Source organism: Oncorhynchus keta, chromosome 18 (assembly GCF_023373465.1).
Source record: "Oncorhynchus keta strain PuntledgeMale-10-30-2019 chromosome 18, Oket_V2, whole genome shotgun sequence".
NCBI lineage: Eukaryota > Metazoa > Chordata > Actinopteri > Salmoniformes > Salmonidae > Oncorhynchus > Oncorhynchus keta.
In genome coordinates, this window is record NC_068438.1 from 15,108,354 (window position 1) to 15,114,335 (window position 5,982).

A 5,982-nucleotide genomic window follows, 5' to 3' on the forward strand; every position below is an offset into this window, starting at 1 on the left:
GCCACATGACAGCCTGCTTGGAATTTGCCAAAAGGCACCTAAAGGACTCTCAGGCCATGAGAAGCAAGATTCTCTGGTCTGATGAAACCAAGATTGAACTATTTGGCCTAAATGCCAAGCGTCACGTCTGGAAGAAACCTGGCACCATCCCTACGGTGAAGCATGGTGGTGGCAGCATCATTATGTGGGGATGTTTTTCAGCAGCAGGGACTGGGAGACTAGTCAGGATCGAGGGAAAGATGAACGAAGAAAAGTCCAGAGAGATTGTTAATTGAAACCTGCTCCAGAACTCTCAGGAACTCAGACTGGGGTGAAGGTTCACTTTTCAACAGGACAATGACCCTAAGCACACAGCCAAGAAAACGCAGGAGTGGCTTCAGGACAAGTCTCTGAATGTCCTTGAGTGGCCCAGCCAGAACCCGGTCTTAAACCGATCTAACATCTCTGGAGAGATCTGAAAACAGCTGTGCAACACGCTCCCCATCCAACCTGACAGAGCTTGAGAGGATCTGTAGGGTAGACTGAGTGGGTTGATTCACTGTTGTGGTCATCCTGTCTGGGTTGCCCCCCCACTTGGGCTGTGCCGTGGCGGAGATCTTTGTGGGCTATACTCAGCCTTGTCTCAGGATGGTAAGTTGGTGGTTGAAGATATCCCTCTAGTGGTGTGGGGGCTGTGCTTTGGCAAAGTGGGTGGGGTTATATCCTTCCTGTTTGGCCCTGTCCGGGGGTGTCCTCGGATGGGGCCACAGTGTCTCCTGTCCCCTCCTGTCTCAGCCTCCAGTATTTATGCTGCAGTAATTTGTGTCGGGGGCTAGGGTCAGTTTGTTATATCTGGAGTACTTCTCCTGTCCTAATTCGGTGTCCTGTGTGAATCTAAGTGTGCGTTCTCTAATTCTCTCCTTCTTTCTTTCTCTCTCTCGGAGGACCTGAGCCCTAGGACCATGCCCCAGGACTACCTGACATGATGACTCCTTGCTGTCCCCAGTCCACCTGGCCATGCTGCTGCTCCAGTTTCAACTGACCTGAGCCCTAGGACCATGCCCCAGGACTACCTGACATGATGACTCCTTGCTGTCCCCAGTCCACCTGGCCATGCTGCTGCTCCAGTTTCAACTGTTCTGCCTTATTATTATTCGACCATGCTGGTCATTTATGAACATTTGAACATCTTGGCCATGTTCTGTTATAATCTCCACCCGGCACAGCCAGAAGAGGACTGGCCACCCCACATAGCCTGGTTCCTCTCTAGGATTCTTCCTAGGTTTTGGCCTTTCTAGGGAGTTTTTCCTAGCCACCGTGCTTCTACGCCTGCATTGCTTGCTGTTTGGGGTTTTAGGCTGGGTTTCTGTACAGCACTTTGAGATATCAGCTGATGTACGAAGGGCTATATAAATACATTTGATTTGATTTGATTTGATTTAGACTGGGCGAAACTCCTGAAGTCCAGGTGTGCCAAGCTTATAGCGTCATACCCAAGGTGATTCAAGGCTTTAATTGCTGCCAAAGGGTCTGAGTACTTGTAAATTAATACATGTAAATGTAATATTCTGTTTTTCTATTTTTAATAAATTAGCAAAAATGTCTAAAAACCTGTTTTTGCTTGATCATGATGGGGTATTGTGTGTAGATTGAGGGGGGGAAACAATTCAGTCCATTTTAGAAAAAGGCTGTAGCATAACAAAATGTGGAAAAAGTCAAGGGGTCTGTATGCAATACTTTTGACAGGTATATGAGGATGTAGGTTATAGTACACTGTATTGCAGTCTTTGGAGGCCAAACTAGTCTCTAATTTCTGTATGGAACATTGTTTGGCTCGGGCAGTGGATCTGGTACATGTTCGCAGAGGAGAGAGGAAGTGGAAAATAATTGATAGGAAAAACAGAGATACAGTAGAAGCTGGGAGTTTCAAGTAAACAAAGTCTGTGTGTCACATGTGAATCTGTGAGTGTATCAGTGGAGTATAGCAAGTGAGGGCTTAACAATTCCTCTAATCCTCGTTTACTTTGTACAAATTCCAATTTGAATTAAATCATCTTCAAAGACCTCTGATTTCTTTCAAAACACATTTCAGTTTCCTATATTTAAAATAAACAGCTCGGAAGGTTTGATATATCACTTGGGCATCATGGAACATTGAACATTTCTCAGTATTGTCTTGGCTCCAAAATGTTGATTGAGCCTCCCGTAGGATAGTTTCATTTACGTGAATGTTTTTAACAGTCTGGCCACCAGTGACCTAGCCGGCATGTACACCCCAGTACGTCATTTCACAGTACAGTAAGATTTCACCAGTCTGAAACACTCCCTCTGGAGCCGCTCCAGGACACAATTTCTCACTCTCAGGACTGTCATTTTGAGGAATGTAAGTTGAAGCTTTTCAAACTAATGGGATGGAACATCCCAAACTTGTCCACACTCAGGTAACACTCAAATACAATAACAGAGTTTTGTCATTGATGTATGGGCCAAGTGTTGCTGTATGATCTCTGTTCGAGATTATCCTAACGGAACATTAAAAACTGTAATATCTTATATTTCACCGAGTCGTGGCTGAACAACGACACAGATAATATAGAGCTGGCTGGGGTTTTCGTGCATCGGCAGGACAGAACAGAACAGCTACGTCTGGTAAAATGAGAGGTGGGTATCTATTTGTCAATAAAAGCTGGTGCGAGATGCCTAATAATAAAGAAGTCTCGAGGTATTGCTTGCCTGAGGTAGAGTACCTCATGATAAGTTCTTGACCACACTACCTACCAAGAGAGTTTCATCTATATTATTCGTAGTCGTCTATTTACCACCACAAACCGATGTTGGCACTAAGACCGCACTCAACGAGCTGTGTAAGGCCATAAGCAAACAAGAAAATGCTCATCCAGAAGCGGTGCTCCTAGGGACCGGGGACTTTAATTTCTACCAGCATGTCACATGTGCAACCAGAGGAAAGAACTCCCGACCACCTTTACTCCACACACAGAGACACACACAAAGCTCTCCCTCGCAATGCATTTGGCAAATCTGACCATAATTCTATGCTCCTGATTCCTGCTTAGTGTCACGAACCGGCTCAAAGCCCGTAACAAAAGGGAGAAAACGTGGAGATAAGGAGTAACAAAATATATATTTATTAACTAAAGCAACTAAGGAAAATATATCAATGGTGTGTGTAATCAGTAATCAGTAGTGTAAGTGAGTGTTTTGCATGCATGAATGTGATAATGCAGGGTTTTGAAATGTGCTAAGGCAAACAACCAAAAACCACCAAGAAGCACAACAAAAACTATCAAAGTGTCTGCATGGAGAGAGTCTCCTCCATGAATGGGGAAGTGGTGTATTTATCCTGGGAGACACCGGGCCCAGGTGTTTCCCATGTAGCTGACGACCCTCCCAACTCCGCCCACCAGCATCCTAATAAGGAAACAACAAAGAGAGAATACGGCAGACAGAGGGAGGGTCGTCACATTCCCCCCCATAAAACCGGGGACCAACAAGAACAAAATACCACCCTCTGAGTTCCAAATTGACACAGCTTCTGCGCCACAAATTGATGAGGTGTTACGTGTTCACACTTTTCACACAATTTGCCCAGCCAACCTCCTCCACAGACCTCAGCGACCTTCGCACAGGGAGCAACATTTAAGAGGAAAGAAGAAAACAAGACCAGGAGGGAGCAGACAGGACAGAGAGAACATGACAATACAAAACAATGGTCAGTCACGTAAACATTTAGGAACAGGGCGCACGAGAGAGCGCATCAGCAATCACGTTTTCAGTCCCCCGGATGTGCCGCACATCGAGATGGAATGATTGTAAAAAATAAACACCATCGCATTATCCTCTGGTTTGGACACATCATGGACCTCAAAGAAGTGAGGGGGTTATGGTCGGTGTAGACCACAATAGGTACTACCCCCGACCCGACATACACTTCGAAGTGTTGTAGCGCCAAAATGAGTGCTAGCGCTTCCTTTTCAACAACCGAATAGTTCGACTGATAATCGTTAAACTTTTTGGAAAAGGCCTCTCAACCCCAGACACATCTGCTTGCAGCAAAACTGCACCTGCTCCCACATGACTAGCATCCACCTGCAAGGTAATTGACAAATCCATGCGAGGAGCAGCCAGCACCGTAGTTGAGGTAAGCAACCTCTTTGCATCTTCAAAAGCGCGTTGACAACGAGTAGACCAAATGTAAACAGCCTTAGCTTTCAGCATATCTGTCAAGGGAGCGACCACCGTAGAGAAGTTATTACAAAAACTACGGTAATAACCAATCATGCCCAAGAAACGCATCAGTTCCTTTTTAGTAGTTGGTGGTGGAAAAGCATCAATAGCCACCACTTTAGCCCGAACAGGACGCACTTCACCCTGCCCAACCACTTTTCCAAGGTATGTAACGGTCGACTGAGCAAACTCACATTTAGCCAGATTGATTGTGAGGCGACCCGCAGCCAGACGTTCGAACAAGGCTTGAATACGGGACTGATGTTCGTCCCAAGTATATGCATACATCACTACATCGTCCAGATAAACAGCGCACCCAGTCAGACAGGCGACAACCCTGTTCATAAGTCGCTGAAAAGAGGCAGGTGCATTACGCAGACCGAAACTCATAACCGAATACGAGTACAGACCAAAGGGTGTAATAAAGGCAGAGATTTAACGTGCCCTACTCGTCAGTGGCACCTGCCAATAGCCTTTTAACAGGTCAAATTTGCTCACAAACTTAGCTGCACCGACTTGATCAACACAGTCCTCCATCCGAGGAAGAGGAAATGAATCTGGCTTTGTGACACTGTTTACCTTATGGTAGTCTGTACAAAATCGGTTTGTTCCATCCGGTTTACTGACCAAAATACAGGGAGAAGCCCAACTGGAGAAAGAAGGCTGTGCTATCTTACTCTCCAGCATGTACTTGACCTCAGCATCCAGACAACGTAGTTTCTCTGAAGAAACTCTGTAGAACCGCTGACGAATGGGGTCAGCATCTCCAATGTCAATATCATGTTCTATTAAGTTTGTACGTGTAGGTGTATCAGAAAACAAACCTGGAAATCTCTGAATCAGACCAACCATCTCTTTCCGCCCATCAACAGGTAGGTGAGTGAGAAGACTGTCTAAAATATCCAGTGTTTCTGAATTTTTCAATCTACCCTGCAATATACAATCGTCAGGACCAGGAACATCTTCCTCCTCACGCACAGATCTAGCACAACAAGAACCCAAGGAAACAACGGTATCAGCCAAAAGAACAGGTTTACCATCCTCTGTAGAATACCGTCTTTCAGTCTCAGAGGAACGTGCATAATAGGGTTTTAACAGATTTACATGGCATAACTGGTGTGCTTTCCTCCGTTCTGGAGTGGCAACTAGATCATTTTGCTCAGTGTACTGGCGCACCACTGTATATGGACCTTGAAACTTGGCTTGAAAAGGAGAACCAACAATTGGCAGCAGAGCAAGAAGCCTGGTCACCCGGACTAAAGTGACGAGGCTCAGTTCGGCGATCAAATATGCCCTTCATCATCTCCTGTGAAGATGATAACTTCTCTTTAGCCATTTCACCAGCTGCGTACAGCCGTCGCCGGAAATCACACACATACGGTAACAGGGACTGAGGAGGCTCGGGAGACTTCCAGTCTTCCTGGAGAACAGATAAAAGTCCACGCACCCTATGTCCAAACACAAGGTCATTTGGACTGAAACCCGTGCTCTGCTGTGAAACCTCCCTAGCAGCTAACAGTAACCAAGGCAACCCCTGCTCCCAATCCTTATCCATCTCAGTACAATAAGCTCTCAACAAAGACTTAAGTGTTTGATGGAAACATTCCAGTGGTTCTTGACTCCTTGACGTTGCGCTCCTTGACTTTGTGATAGGCGCTAGACAAATTGTGTTTAATATGGAGCTGTTGAGGTGAAATTAGATCCTTGATCACTCTGAATGACCTTAGGGATTCCAAACAATGAGAGAAACTGAGTCAA

General features: G+C 45.6%; 1 long non-coding RNA gene across 1 annotated transcript; it reads right to left on the reverse strand.

Moving 5' to 3' along the window:
• Positions 1-828: 828 nt before the first annotated feature.
• On the reverse strand, positions 829-1,417 carry LOC127909002 (uncharacterized). Its single transcript, XR_008069417.1, has 2 exons — positions 1,023-1,417; positions 829-926 (listed from the first exon to the last, which is right to left on the reverse strand). It is a non-coding gene; the product is annotated as an uncharacterized LOC127909002 (long non-coding RNA).
• Between the last annotated feature and the right edge of the window lie 4,565 nt (positions 1,418-5,982).